Source organism: Chenopodium album, chromosome 8 (assembly GCF_948465745.1).
Source record: "Chenopodium album chromosome 8, dcCheAlbu1.1, whole genome shotgun sequence".
NCBI classification, from domain to species: Eukaryota; Viridiplantae; Streptophyta; class Magnoliopsida; order Caryophyllales; family Amaranthaceae; genus Chenopodium; species Chenopodium album.
This window is the reverse complement of record NC_137841.1, coordinates 24,885,844-24,902,608: the sequence shown is the minus strand read 5'-3', so window position 1 is coordinate 24,902,608 and position 16,765 is coordinate 24,885,844.

Here is a 16,765-nt window from a genome sequence, read left to right as displayed (position 1 = left end):
TAAAGGGAAGTTGGAAAAATATGAACTTTAATGTTCATAATGAAAATTCCAACATCTAAATTTTTGTGAATCCTTGAAAATTATATCTTCCAACATGAAGATAACCAAATTTCTATCACAAAAATCGAAACTTTATGTTTCCAATCAACTCAAAATGATTAAAACATCAAAGTTTAACACAAAATAACATGGAATTTAGTGGTTTTTAAAGTTTCAATCACTTATCACAAATAAAGATTGAATCTTTAACACTTAGGAAGCCTCAAAAATAACACTTTCACACTAAAAAGCAATTAGTTTGCAATTATGTGAAAATAAATCAACCTTTAAGCATCAAATACTACCAAGTAAGTGTGCTTTAAGGGGACATAAAAATGCATAAAATAATGCAAATAATCAACCATATAATCAACAATTTATGCCATTAATTTCAAGGTTAGAAAAGACTTAAAAATTTTCGTCAAAAATGAAAAACCCCTCGAAAAAGGCATTTCTGGTCAGAATTTGGCTAAAATCACAGTCCCTTTGGGGGTTAAAACCTTTCCAGAACACGTTTTCCACCCAAAATTCACTAGTCTTTGGCGAAAATCTGGGTACTGGGCCAAACTCGACATTAAAAACGGGATTAAAATAAATAAAACCGAGCTACTAATCTAATTAGCAACTTAAACCAGAAAATTAAGCAAAAATAAACCTTGAAAAACATGATTATAAAAATAAACGAGCGGGGCTCCGATACCGCTGTTGGGGTTTGGTGAGTCCGACTCACCGCGGAAACAAACCCCGACCCGAGGAACCACTCGCAATAATTAAAATCATAAAGCATAAATAAATAATCACAAAGAAAAGATAACGAATCTTACCCTCAAAGCGAGCTTCGCCCAAAAACCGGGGCTCTTACTTGAAAGCTACGAGCACGTCAAGCGCCGCGCCTCCGACGGTATCCACCCACAAAAGGCGAACACAACTTTAAGGTTCGCTACGTTGGGGTTAGCAAGGTCCGACCAAAACCCGAGTGTTATATGAGTTTAAGAGTTTTCCCAAAAATTATGGAATGCTCTTTTTAACTCCCACTCAAGCAAAGAATTCTCAAGTCATGCCATGACTATTTATAAAGAAGTATGCCTTGTGAATTTCACTCATCTTTCAATGTGGGACTTTTCACAAAAAGATCCCACATGGAAAGATTGGTGAATTCAACCCTTAGTTAAATAAACAAAGGAACAAGTAACAAGTGTCACATGGTTAGGTGTGGACCACTTTCTCACTTGGTCCCCAAGTCATTTCTCATGCAATGTGAACTAACCATGTGTTACCCAACCTTGAGCCCCAAGTTGGGTTCGGTTGGCCCATTTTATTTTGGCCCGTGTCCATGATCCATCAATCCGAGTCCACGGCCATTGCCACATGTGTCGCCACCGTGGCGCGCCGCCACCATGGCGCTTCCACGTGGCACGCTGCCAACGTGGCACGCTGCCACTTGGTGGCTGCCAATGGGGCGGCTGCCAACGTGGCGACCACGTGTGCTGCCACATGGCGTTTTGCCATGTGTGCTGCCACGTGGCATGCTCCTATTGGGCATGCATTCCTAGCCTTTTGCGTGGCTAGGATTTTACTTGTTACTTGATGCATTTTCCTGTCTCGCCAAATCCTAAATTTTTGCTCGACATTTGAGATTCTCCGACGCTCGGTTTCGACATTCCAAGCTTAAATATCCGACGTCTAAATGTTTAACACTCGGGCGACGAATTAATTTCTTCCGAATTAATTCGTCGAGTTGGTACGTATATTTTGCTTGGGTGTGACCCGAAGGGTTCAGTCAAGATTAAGCTGTAATATTAATTATATTAATATTACTGATCGGAAGCGGCCTCCACCCAGGCATTCCGATCACTTGACCTTACTGAATATATTAGCTTTCTAATAATTCTGAACCCGCTATCAGAATAATACACTTGTTCGAAGGACACCATTCCTTTCAACTAGGAATATCATAATAACAATATAAACATGATTTCTACATCATAATATCAATTAATCAATTAAAGTACTTACTTTGAAGCCTCGTACCTCTTTCTAATAAAAAAATACACACGTTAGTAACTTCAAGGAAAATAATAAACAAAACATTTAAATTAAATAATTGAAATAGAGATTAGGGACCAAACCCTCAAAAATTAAACCTTTCACGTCTAGAGCGAAGGCAACTTTGAATATGGCTAGGTGTTTCTAAGTCTTGTGAATGCGGAATTTTGTATGAGAAAACCAAGTTTAGGAGGAGATGAATGAGAGAATTAAAAGAATGCTAATGAATGTTGATGAAAATAGGTGAATGATTAAGAGAGAATTAGAGAATTAATGATTGCGAATGAAAACTGATAGTAGGTGAATGAAAACAGTGTTTTTAATACGATATTTATAGAGAAAATCAGCCAAAAAGATAAATTAAACAAAACAGAGTCTGACGCTCAGGAAACAGAGCTGACGCCAACCCTGGCTAGCTGGCGCCAAGCACCAGCACTAGCGCCAGGCGCCAATGGCTAGCGCCAGGCGCCAGGCCTGGTTCCAGGCGCCAAGGCCTGGGGTTGGAAGCCAAGCTTGATTTTAACGCGTTTTTGAAAATTCGATAAGTTTACCGTACTGGAGGATAAAATAATATAATTTCTTCGAAAATGCTATTTGATTTTGATTAAAACTCTGAAAAGTCAACAAAGTCAACTTATCAATGCTAATTGAATTAGGAATGAAAAGAACCTTCTAGAAGAATCTAGAAGACTAAAACCATTCCTAATTGCATAAAGAATGATAAATCATATTAGGCCCCTTCCTAGATCATTGGGCCGTACATAAAGCTCAAACCGGGCCCAGTTTGGTAAATTGTCCATAACTTGCTCAATATTCATCGGAATTGGGCTTATAATATATCGTTGGAAAGGTCTTTGCAAGCCCCATCCAACTATACCACTATTGGACCAATTTCATGGACCAACCAAACTGGATTGGCTGTTTTCTTAAAATAAAGTTTTCAAAAACAGAGAGAAGAGAAAAGAAATAAAACTTTCCGCAACACTAGACCTTTCCACACTTTCGTTTCATTCGATTATGATTCGACGTGAAAGGTACTCATCACTGGGTTTGGTTTTGGGGAGACACAAATGGGTGTCTACAGAAGCCCCCACTTTGACTGAGTTATGAGAAACGCAAGTTTCGAAAACAAAAGTCAAAGTATCGATAGGGACGGAGAATGATTCAGAACGTTATGCGATCCTAAATCACTCTTGCAAGGCCGATACCTGCAAAACTAGCGTTAGTCAAACTGATAAAAGAGTTAAGAAACGCGTATCTTGCACCGTCGAGCACACGTCTCTGAAAGTAACCAAATTGTTTTGATGACCTCCTGCAAGCTAGAGAATGCCATCCCGCTTGAAAACCGCTACGCCTGTAACTGCTTCCTAATTTGGAAGATTGCTTCGCCTGAAACGATCCTCCTCCGCATTGATAATATTCCACACCCTAGGGAATACCATCGAAGATTGCTTCTCTTGAAACAATCCTCAGTTGCATTGATAATATTCCACATCCAAGGGAATACTATCGAAGATTACTTCTCTCGAAATTACCTCCAGTTGTTCGTGACAACTCTCCGCAAGCTAGGGAATGTTGCCGAAGATATCTTCTCTTGAAGTCATCCTCATTTGATGCGATAATTTTCCAAAGGAAATTACCGAAGATCCACGCCTGTCGATCTTTAAAAGTTCGCCTGAACTTTGCTTCCGCTATGCCTGTACGTCGGCGCTCTTTTGGTTTGAACCTGTATGTCGGTGCCCTTTTGCTTTTGAACCTATATGTCGATGCCTTTTGCTAATGAGCCAATGCTAAGGCGCTTTAAGCTAAGTGAGACAATCTCTTATCAGGTCGATCACTTTATGTAATCAAGCCGATTACTAAATCATGTCAAATTGCTTAGAGGGGCTAACTGGCATACCAAGGAACCCAAAAATATGTTACATAAGGCTAGCACAACCTCATCAGGTGGCTGGATGCTTTGGCGTCGCTGAAAAACCATCAGCACCAGCTATTTGGTGTTAGCGCCACGCGCTGATGTTGGCGCCAGGCGCCAAGCCTGATTTGTGACGCCAATGCATAGGGACTGGCGCCAGCATAGGATATCCCTTAAATACCCCTTTTCCTCTTCATTTTGCTGCTCCATTCGTTGCGAAACTGCTCGAGGAAACCGAAAGCTTCAATTGCTCTTTGCTTGCTCGTTTCTCAACCGAATTCGCTCAAATTTATTGCAAATCAAAGCTCTTCTCATCTATTTTCCTGATCTATGTAAGTTTTCTTCAAACTCACATCAGTTTTTATGAATTCTTGGCATGTTTATTCACGAATTTCATGAAAATTCGAAACTTATAATGCTCAATTTTCTTTGTTTGTCAAGTTTTATGCCATGAAATCGCTTGATTATGTTTGTATATTGCCTTGGGAGTAATTTGAGACTTGTTTGACTCAATTTGGTGAAGAAATGAGCAATTTTCCATTGTTGGACCTCTTAAGGTCGTGAAGAACAATGTGACTCGTTCTTGATGTTTTTGCTAGCAATTCTTGTCCAATTTGTCACAATAATCACTATAGTATTGCAAGAAATTGTTTGATTGCTTGAAAAAATGTTGTCATGCTCAATTTGAATTTGTACTCTGTTTTAGTACTACGTACTCTGTTTTTTGCGAACATAGTATCATGCGGCTAGGCGAACCTTAGATACTATAGAACCTTAATTCATGATAATTCTGCATAATGTAGCATGGCTAGACAACGAGGCTCGGGTTCACGGTCCCAAAACACTAGACGGGAGCATGAGCCCGTAGAGGATGACGCCACGCCGTCCACTTCACTCGGTCGGCTTCCGGAGTGGGACGAGCGGACTCTATTCTTCGCCCCTGTCCACCACATTTTCGAGAGGGTGAGACAGGGTACCGAGCCCGGGAGGACACGGCATCACGACTCTTGCTGTGACGGTTTAGGAAATTTATACAGGATGCACATCGCCAGGGATCCTGAGACGAGGCTCCTATGGGAGTCTTGCGGGCTAGCTACTCTATTTGAGACCTCCGAGGCTATGGTTGCCTCCAGCGGGGGTCATCACATAGTGCGCGCTTTGGTGGAGTTCTTCTGGGACACTACCAACACCTTTCATTTCCCGTGGGGCGAGATAATGGTCACCCCTACGGACTTCAGTCTCATCACAGGACTGGAGTTCACTTCTGTGCCACTGCCGTTTGACGGTGGGATCGACGTCTTCTCTTCAGAGGTCGAGGAGTTTTTGGGGCCGATCGCTATTCGGGCCCGAGTTGAGGTCGAGGCGACTCGGTTCAGTGCTAGGGGAATTCGCCGCTCGACGCTGGCAGCGGCTCTTGACGACGATGCGACCACCCGAGAGCAGCGGGTGCGCATCTTTGTGCTGATGTTGTTGTCAGGGACATTCTCTCCTGACAAGGGTAGTAGGGCATTGCTTTACTACCTTCCTGCTGTCCATGATCTCCAGCGGATCGGGACTTATGACTGGGCCAGCTTGGCCTATGTTGACTTCGTTCGTGCGCTGAGGGACTCGTGTCGTCACCGGTCCTTTAGGACGAACGTCGCTTTGTCTGCTTTTTGGAAGGTCGTAGAGGTAAACATTATTCCCTATAAAGTTTAGCCCTACATATTAGTTAGCATTTACTCATACTTTTAACTCCTTGCAGATCTGGTTCTACGAGTATTTTCCTTCCGTTGCGCTGGCGAGACCATCGCCGAGGGGATTTTCAGTGAGCGCCTCTTGGGGCGGCCACCACATGGACATGTCTACTGCACGTGTCCGGAGCTGGATCATCTCGGTACGACTTTTATCATTTATCTTGCTTTTCCGCGGTGTTTTAGATATATTCTTGCCTGATTGATGCTTTTTATAGGGACCTGAGGTGGTATACCGACCGTGGGGCGGTTGGACAGTCCCTGGATTACCCGCACAGTACTCTGCTGAGCGTCGCTATTTTCTGGGGACTTATGGAGCGGTCGCGTACTTAGGAGAGAGGGTCGCTAGACAGCACTCTTCTGATATCTTCGTCGTTCCTGCCGCTCCACCACGTCATATGTTCGACGAGGCGCGGTTGTCGAGCATGTCTGAGGGAGCTGGTACCCCTTGGCGGTCCCATGTGATCCTCGGGCGGTGTTATGTTGAGGAGCTACTACCTTTGTTAGCTCCAGCCCCCGTACTGGCTGAGGATGTGAGGGTAAGATTTTTAGTTCTTTACTTTTCAATAAGTAGCCCTCAAGTAATGCTTTACTGATTTTTTCTGCTTTATCAGGATGGTGCTGCTGAGTTCGTGCCACCCCGTATGTATATCCACTACCAGGGGATGTACGGGTCGATCAAGGAGATGATTTCTCCGGCTCCCGAGGGCGAGTGCTTCGTAGAGCGGTCGATTCCTCGCCACCAGACTCGAGTAAGCCTAGTTTTTTTTTCAGAATTTTGTGTTCATATATCGTGCATTTTTACTGACTTATTTTTCTGACAGTTTTCACGCGAGGTGGTTTCGGCTATGGCACGATGCATAGATGCCTTCCGGAGCCATCTCATCCGGATGAGGAACGCGGCCACCTGTCGTCGGGATGATGTCGTCCGAGAGGTAGCTTTTCTTTACTTATTATTTTTGCATTGCTACTTCAATTTTTGTTTCTGATTTAACTCTTTTTGCAGGGCCAGCCTATCGCTTCTCACACCCGCACGAGACCTGAGGGGCGGAGGGATCCAGCGAGGTCTAGCTCGAGACGTCGTCGCACTTCGTCAGGGGGTAGAGGCGGTCGCTCTGAGGCTACTCGAGCCGATGTTGCAGAGGGCTCGGGATCTTCTTCTGAGGGTGGTCACACTGCACCGGTAGGAGAGGCTACCTCGGCTTTCAGAGGTGGCGGGATGTACGAGGTGGGCTCGTCATCGCAGCAGCCTCCGCGGCCTCAGCCTCAGGTTGATCCTAGCTGGACTGGTCCTATCTTGAGTCTTACTCCTCCTACGGAGACTAGAGCTGGTGCTGGAGCTGGAGCTGGAGCCGGTGGAGAGGTGACTCCTCGTACGGCGCAATTTTATAACATAATGGTTCTACGTCCTCCGGTGCCGTAGTTTGTTCCTGTATATATTTTATTTTGACTTTTTTTATAGAACTTTGCCTTTGACTCATTATTTAGACACATTTTGTATTATTATGATTTTATTTATTGTTGTGTGTATGTTAGTGTGTGCAAGAAAAGTGTGACAACAATTTTGCGCAAAAAATTCCGTCATTTTTATTATTGATGGAGGGTATCCGACTCTCTCCCCCAAAAAAGAAAAAATAAAAAAGGAAAAAATTAAATAGCATGTCGGGTGTTTGGAATTTAAAATAAAGTCCAAAAAGAACAATATAAGTTAAAAAAATAATAGCTATATTTAATTAATTAAGAAAAGGATAAAAAATTTAAAAAAAGAGGATGTTTATGAGAATTAAACGGAGCCATAAAGTCATTAACCGACTCGAATTTAATATTAAAAACGCAAGCTGAGTACGCGCGACTGTCTTGGTGACTTGGCGCCAGCTGGCGCCACACTATGGCGCGTGGCGCCAGGTGCTATACTTAGCGTGTGGCGCCAAGCTCTGGCAGTTGGCGCCAATCAAGGGTGTTTGACGCCAATTGACGCCGACTCCGTGTTTCATTCTGCTTAAAACTCTTCGCAATTTGTGCATATATAAATAGCCCCCTGCCTAGCCGATTCTTCTCATAATTCCAGCGAATAAAATTATTCTCTTCTTTAGAAAAAATAATCATGTCTTTAGCCACTAAAACCTTCACCCAATACACTCATGAATGGTGTCGGTCTCTTAATGCTAGAGACAGAAAAGAATTAGATTTATTTCACTTGGGGGGAATTTATGGCATCAAAGGGGTAGATCTAGACCTAGACTTCATACATACTGCTCTAGAATTTTGGAATGTTGATACTCATTGTTTCAGAATAGGGTATGATGAGATTAGCCCTTTGCCAGAGGAATTTGGTGCTATTTTAGGCTTCCCTGCAATAGACCTCGTAGTAATCCCTAGAGTAGATGCATACTATTATAAGGATTTTAAGCGCTTCTTTAATTTAAAGGAAAGGGATTTATCAAAAATAGTGAATGGCAACATAGTTAATTTAAAATAATTCGCACGCCATTATTTTGATAAACCTCTTTCTGAATCTTTTCATATATACAGAAGAAGGGTGTTCTTATTTTGCATGCTCAATCAATTTTTTCTTAGTAGTGGTAAAAATAATGAGGGTCAATCAATTATAACCACTGTTTTAGAACAATTGAATCAGGGAGAAATCCAATGCCATTAATAGTTGGGGAGACTATGATTAGTCTAGATGAATTGAAAAGGGACCCAAAAGCGCCTCTTCGCGGTTCTCCAATTTTATTACAGGTAGAAAAATAATATTTTTAATTACAGAAATCAAAAAATATATATTTTTGTATTGTAATAATAATTTATTTGCATTGCAATTTTTTTACATATGTGGCTAATGGAGAGGCTAGGATTAATTAGCCCTACGGACGACATTGAAAAATATACTCCCAATTGCTTCGTGAGAAGGAAGAAGCGCATCCCCAAAATTGGGCGCCATGGGTGGAGAAAAGTATTTGAATCACGTGATTTTGCTATCAAGTGGGTCATCCCCTGGTAGAAAATAGAAAGGATGGTTGGTATTAACAAGCAACCTTTCTGCCGTCTTCCAAGCTTGTCTCGTGTTACTTATTATTATCCCTGCAGGGTAAAAAGACAATACGGCTTGCTTCAGAATATTTCTTCCGGGGATCTTCGTCCTCCCTATGAGTACCCTGTATCTCAAGAATTAGATAGATTCGATGCTTACTGGAGCGCTAGACCTTTATGGGAAGTGATTACCCAAAAAGTTCCTCCTTCTTTGCCTAATGATGTAAAGAAGTGGTTGCTAAAGAAATCTTCGATCGATCAGGGTAGAACCGATGTGAAGAATCGTTTAGGTGACAGGGTGACTCTTGCCAAAGAACGCTTAGGTGCAAGAATTGAATTCAAAACACCTACAATGCCTAGGAAGAAAAATACTACCAAAGACAAAGGAAAAAGGAAAGCTAACACCACAAACAAAAAAGTTTGGGTGGAAAAGAAGCATGGAGTGCTAGCTGAAGGGGAGACCATCTACTCCAAGATTGAATGTAGGTCCTCTAAAGGATGCCTACTAGCTAAAGTAATGGATGAAGAGGAGGAAGCAGAAAAGAATTGGAAAAGAGCTAGAAAGGAAAAGAAAGATTAAAAGAATTGCTTAGCTTTAGATTTATTAGACTTAGATTGTTATTTTTATTTAAAGTTAATTTATTTCAGCCTTATTTAAATTCCATCAATAATGTAATTTTATTTTATTAATGAAATTTTAGATTTCAATTAAATTGTTTTACTTTAAATTTATTTTACTAAAGCAATGAAAATCGAAAAAATTAATTTTCCAGAAATTCTTCGAGTACGGAAGTCGAAAATTTTCCGAAAAACACCGAAATTCGCCATGATTTTATTCCTAAATTGGCGCCAATCATTGGCATTTGGCGCCTGCCATTGAAGTCTGGCGCCAGGTGCCAATTCCATCGGCTGGCGCTGATGACTTCAGGGTGGAGCCAGGCTCTGTTTTGCGACGCCAATAATTCGCCGATTTTCTGCTGACTTTTTTAATTGATTTTGGAGCGCGGAGATGTCGAAAAATAAAGTGGCCGCACCCGTAAAGGGTTTCCTACGTATTCTTTCTTAAGGAATCAGGTCGAACGTAGCTCTCTTGAGTATCCTACTCAAGTAATTATGGGTAGTATTTTTTAAGTTGGTCAAGATTAGTCATGTTTGAGAATTCATTGCCATCCATATCAGTTAGTTTTGCTGCACCTCCTGACAGGATTGTTTTGACAGTGTAGGGGCCAGACCAGTTAGGTCTAAATTTTCCCCTTGGGTCTAAAACATTTTTCCTTAGTGCTTTTAATACCAAATCTCCTACTTTGATATTTCTTGTCTTGACCTTCTTATTAAAATGCCTAGCCATACGAGTTTGATAACACTGAGTGTGATGTAGAGCTTCTAGTCGTTTTTCGTCGAGTAGAATCAATTCTTCATATCTTGCCCTAGTCCATTCAACTTCATCGAGTTTACTCTCTAACGCAATGCGTAGAGATGGTATTTCTAGTTCGACAGGTTGTACGGCATCCATTCCATATACTAAGGAAAATGACGTATTTCCCGTTGATGTACGGATTGACATGCAATAACCCCACAATGCGAAGTGAAGCTTGTCAGGCCAATCCTTATAATTTTCTGTCATTTTCTCGATGATAGTCTATAGATTTTTATTAGCTGCCTCGACTGCTCCGTTTGCTTGAGGTCTATAAGGGGAAGAATGATGATGTTGAATGCCGTATTTTTGTAGTAATCCTTCACATTCGTCTTGAAAGTGAGTTCCATTGTCACTTATCATTTCATGTGGGACTCCATATCGACAAATAATATTTCTCTCGATAAAGAGTGCTACATGTTTTGCAGTGAGTTTAGCGTATGATTGCGCTTCGACCCACTTCGTAAAATAATCGATTGCTACTAGAATAAATTCGTGGCCTCCTGTTCCTGGGGGAGTGATTTTGCCAATTATGTCAATTCCCCATGTAGAGAATGGCCATGGCGATGTGTAGGTGTAGAGCAAAGATGGAGGGACATGTTGTAAATTGGCATAAATTTGGCACTTAGGGCATCTTTTTACGTATTGATGGAATTCCCTATTCATTGTAGTCCAATAATATCCTTCTCGCATTATTTTCTAAACTAACATTTTTCCATTTACATGAGTGCCACAGATTCCTTCGTGAACTATTCTCATTACTCTTTGTGCATCCACCTTTCCTACACATAGGAGAGCTCGACCTATAGGTACCCTTTTATGTAGCTCGTTGTCTATGAGTACATATTGAGAAGCCAAAAGTCTCAATGCTCGCTTTGCTCTTTTGTCAGCATGAGGAGGGTATTCACCATTGGTGACATAGTTGAGTATGTCTGTGTACCACGGTTCTTCTTCTTCTTCTTCTTCGCCTTGGACTAAGTCGTCGTCTTCTATAGTATGGATATATGCTGGTTTGTGCCTTTTTTCAATAGTTAGAGGCATTTGCTCGATTTCAGTGGGAATCCTAACCATTGAGGCTAATCTTGTTAAGGCATCAGCAAATTGGTTTTATTCTCTAGGTAGATATGTGTATTCCACCTTCTCTAACTGATCGGTAAGAGTTTCCAGATAGGTTTGGTAAGGGGCTAGGCTTTCGCTCCTTACTTTCCACCTTTTAGATATCTGATTGATGATCAAAGAAGAGTCTACGAATATCCTTAACTTCTTTACTCCCAATGCCAAAGATGTTTCAAGGCCTACCACGCATGCTTCATATTCAGCAGCATTGTTGGTAACGTCGAAATCAAGCTTTATTGAGATTGGAACGTGCTCTTCTTTAGGTGATACTAGTAGCACTCCGACGCCACATCCCTTTTGGTTTGAGGCTCCGTCAAAATACAAGGTCCAAGTATCATCTTCAGTGACCATTAAGTCTTCATCTGGAAATTCATTGTCCTGTATTGGTGTCGAGTCTTCTATTGGAAAATCTGCTAGGAAGTCTGACACCACGGATCCTTTAATGGCTTTTTGTGGCATAAACCGTACATCGAACTGGGCTAGATTGACTATCCATCTTGATATGCGTTCATTTTAGTGTAGATTTCTCGAACAGATACTTGAGTGGATCCAATCGGGAGACTACGAAAACGGTATGTACCAACATGTAATGTCTTAACTTAGTTGTGGCCCACACCACGTCGAGGCACAATTTCTCGAGCGGTGTATAGCGTGTTTCGTATTCGAGCATCTTTTTACTTAGGTAATAGATTGCGTTTTCTTTGCCTTCTACCTCTTGTGCTAGCATGGCTCCCATTGTCTCTTTGGTAACCGTCAAGTATAACCTAAGAGGTATTCCTGGAAGTGCTGGCGCTAATACGGGAGGATTTGCGAGATAGGCTTTGATATTTTCAAAGGCTTTTTGACACTCGTCATCCCATATTACTGGTACATTCTTATTGAGCTTCTTGAAGATTGGTTCACATATCGTCGTCAGTTTTGATATGAACCTACTTATGTATTGCAACCGGCCAATAAATCCTCGAATTTGTTTCTCGGTCTTGGGCGATGGCATTGACATGATTGCTTTAATCTTGGTTGGATCTACTTCTATTCCTCTAGAGCTTATGACGTATCCCAAGAGCTTGCCTGAGGTGACTCCAAAAGCACATTTTAATGGATTCAACCTCATGTTATATTTTCTTAGCCTTTCGAAGAATTTTCTTAAGGCTATTTGATGGCCTGGACGGTCTTTTGATTTTACAATCATGTCGTCGACATATACCTCGACTTCTTTGTGTATCATGTCATGGAGTAAGGCAGTTGCTGCACGTTGGTAAGTAGCACCCGCGTTTTTCAACCCGAATGGCATTACCGTGTAGCAATAAGTGCCCCATGGTGTTATAAAGGTTGTTTTCTCCATGTCTTCTTCTGCCATGAGAATCTGGTTATACCCTGCGTATCCAACCATGAATGAGAGAAGCGCGTGATTTTTCGTGTTGTCTACCAGAATATCGATGTGAGGCAAAGGGAAGTCGTCCTTTGGACTTGCCATATTTAGATCTCGATAGTCGACACACATCCTTACCCTTCCGTCTTTCTTTGGAACTGGGACGACGTTGGCGACCCATTCGGGGTATTTGGATACCTTGATGAAACCTGCAGTTATTTGTTTTTGAACTTCTTCTTTTATTTTAAGTGCTACGTCGGGTTTCATTCGACGCAACTTTTTTTTTACGGGTTTCATTCCTGGAATTAGTGGTATAGTGTGTTGAGCTATTTCTCTATTAATGCCTGGCATATCTTCATATGACCAAGCAAATACATCGATAAATTCTTTAAGCAAGTTAATTAAATCGGTTCTTTCTTGTTTATTCAATGTTAATCCGATTTTAACTTCTCTTTTATGAGTTGAATCATTCGAGATGTCAACTGTTTCAGTTTCTTCAATTACCGGTGTTTTCTTTTCGAGTGTTTCCATTGCTTTAATAATTTCTTTGTCTTTTTCATCGTTAGCTAAGCAATGCTCGTCATCTTGGGTTAGAGAAGAACACAAGAAGTAAGGAGAATGAGAAATATTATTGTACTCTGAGATCATTACATCAAAGAGTGATATGTCCTCAGGGACTGGATCACTAACTATCCTAAGAGAAGAGATAGGAGGGGGAGGTGTTACTACTAAAGACTTAGAAGACTCTAAAGGGAAAAACTCTGACTCTAACGACTCATCGAACATCGGTCCTTGCCCTGTCGTGATTGATATCTTCCTTCCGCTTGGAGTAGTCAATTTGATAGTCTTGCGCCACCCTTGTAGTGATACTTCGGCTGGAGTAATTAGTTTCGAGGCCGGAGTCGAAGCTTTCACTTTGTAGGACCGTTTGAATGAGCGAGGAGTTATCTTCTTCGTAAGTTGGCTCATTCTTTTCTCGCCCAAACAATAATCCCATGACGTCAAAGTCAAAGCATGGAGGTGCTTTCTTCTTGTGGACGGGAGTTGGGATTTCATCAGTGAAGTAGCAATCCAAGAAAATCTCAAATCCTGGTTGTCGTATGTCGTTTACAACAAATGGCTCGGGAAATTCATGGCACGGATAGTCCTCTCCTTCCTTTATGAACTGACCATTAAGCGTAAGAGGATATTGATCCATTGGAATTGCTTTCTTTTGAATGCGAGCGTCCCTACGTGCTTTCAACTTGTCCTGGGCTTGCTTAAGATCTTTCCGAGTCGGTTCGAAACCAAGTCCGAAAGTATCTAGCTTAGGGAGGCCAGGTGACTCCAGCGATTTTGCGATCCCTTTCTTCTTTCCTAGGGTCATCCCAGGGAAGTGTCCTTGTTTCTTCAGCATGGTGTTGACAATCATGTTGGAATGGGGGTCATGGCAAAGAGATGTCCTTTCATCCTCCTGGATTAAGGAGACTTCTTCGTTAAAGCCCCATAGGTCTTCATCATCTTTGTCGTGCTCCACATTAATGATTGGATTTTCTATGGATTTGATTCTCATTGGCGAAGCATCGATAGTGATTGGAATTCCTCCAACTATGGCTTTTACTTGTTGATGGAGAGATAAAGGGACGGCCTTTAGATCATGAAGCCAAGGGCGTCCCAACAACAAGTTGAATGAGGCTTTGATGTCTACTACTTGAAAAGTAGTAGCATGATCTATTGCTCCAGCCATTACATTTAGGGTTATTTTGCCAAGAGCTTGATGACGAGTATTATCGTAGGCTCTTATTCCTTGTGTGGACGGAGTTAAGTCTTCATCCCTTATGTCGAGCATCCTCGCAGTTCTAAGTGGACAGACATTGATAGCCGATCCATTGTCTACAAGAGTCATGGGAACATTCATCCTTTTGCAGACTACCGTGAGGTTTAATGCCTTGTAATGTCTGTCACCTTCTAGGGGTAAATCTTTGTCAGAGAAGGTGATTAAATTAATCGTACTAGGAAGGTCACTTGTGAGGAAGTTGGCTAGTCCCTCAGGAGTAGTGTCAGAATCTATCCCGATTTTATCCAAGGCATTCATTACAGCCAACCTATGTTCTCGAGATTTTGCCAGAAGTTTCCACACATTCATCTCAACTTTTGTCTTCTTAAACTGTTTAACAATATCATTGTCTTCGATGATAGGTATGGGAACTTGTTGTACTGTGGGCATAGGTTGCGATGAAACGGGAGGTTGCATTCTCCCAGATCTTGTGAGGACATCTATTGATGAATCTTCTTCAGCCCAAATGTCATCTGTGGTGTATGATACAGAAGGTGAAGGTCCTACTATGTCCTTTAGGTAGACATCTTCTTCATCACTGTTCCAAACTCCATTGATGGTTATATCCTCTTCTTGTTGGGTTTGGACTAGTTTATTTTCATCAATCATTTTCTTTAACAAATCCTTGAATTTGAAACAATTTTCTATAGTGTGCCCCCCTGATTGATGATATTGGCAGTAATATCTATCTGTCCTTTTTATTGATTCGAATGGTCTCGGTTAGAGAGGTTTGATCTCGCCACTCTCGGAGAGCATTTCGAACATTTCCGCATATGGGATCCTAATTGGAGTGTAGATTCTATTGCTCTTCTTGGGTTTTTCGGTGACTTGTAAGGGAAAATACTTTGCCTCATAAGTCGTTCTCACTGGTGTGAATTCTTTTTTAGGTTCTTCTTTCGGAAGTGGAAGCTTATCATATTTCTTATAGAGTTCGTTCATAACTTTGAGAGCTTCACGTAGTAGTTGCGATGCCTCCTTCATAGACATTGTGAGTAATTGTATGTCTTCCTTATTTGCCGGTTCTGGAAGGCTATCTTTGACATCAAAGAAGGTCTCCTCTTCTTTTTCTGTGGCAATGATTTCTTCAACAGGTTTAATAAGAGATGAGGGGTCAATCTCGTTTTCCTCGTCGGAGTTAGCCAGAGTTTGAGCTAGAGGTGCATTGTCGATGCTTGGCTTCTTACTGGCTGGGGGCAACGGTAGTTTGTTATTGTCGATTAGGTCTTGGATGGCTTCTTTAAGCTTCCAACAGCTTTCAGTAGAATGGCCCCTACCTTGATGATACTTGCAGTGTGCATTGGGGTTCCAGTTAACCGACCTCTTCTCAACTGGTGGGTCCCCAAATGGTCCAATGGGAGTTATAAGACCTTTTGCATTTAATCGATCAAATGCGGTGTCATAACTCATGCCAATAGGAGTTAAGTTCCTCCTAAATGGTTTCTTCTGTCCTTGGTTGTTCATGGAAAGAACTTCTCCTAAATTAAAGGTGCTAACATTATTTGAGTGGGCGGTTTTGGAAGAAGAAGGATTGTCGTTCTTCTTTCCTTTCCAGCCACTGTTGGAGTTATTGTTGGAAGCTTTTCACTTAGCCAAGTCATCTTCAATATTGATCCCAATGTCATAAACAGCCTTAAAGGTGTGGAGATTATTTTGATATTTAAGATGCTTGGAATATTTTTCTTGGAGATTCTTGATAAACAGTCTCACAAACTCTTTTTCGCTTGGTACCTCAATCATTTTAGCTGAGGTTTCTCTCCACTTGTTAAAGAAAGAGGTGAAGCCTTCATTCTCTTTCTGTTTGAGGATTTCAAGTTCTCTATGGTCAGTCTCGACTTGGATGTTGCACTTGTACCTATCAACGAAAGCGTTTGCTATAGACTCCCAAGTAGAGGTCTTTTCTTTTTCAAGAGAAAAGAACCACTGTTGGCAAACGGTCTCGAGAGATAGTGAGAAAAGAGAAGGGAAGACCTTCTTATCAATACCCTTGATACTCATTATTGTTTCAAATGCTCTTAAATGTAAGTAAGGGTTGTCAATTGCTCTGAATTTTGGGATGTCGGTTGCGTTGAACTTCTGCGGAAGAAGATCTTTGTCCACCGAGACCCCTTGTGGTGTAAGATCTTGAAACTTGTAGTCGCTGGACAACTTGCTTAGGCTCTCTTGCATGAGCTCCATTTGTTGTTGCTTCACGGTATCGTCGATCCTAAGTGCGAGAAGCTTAAGTGTCTCAGTCACAGTAGCCAGTTGGTTCTTAAGATCATTGACTTCTTCTTGAGTTGCCATT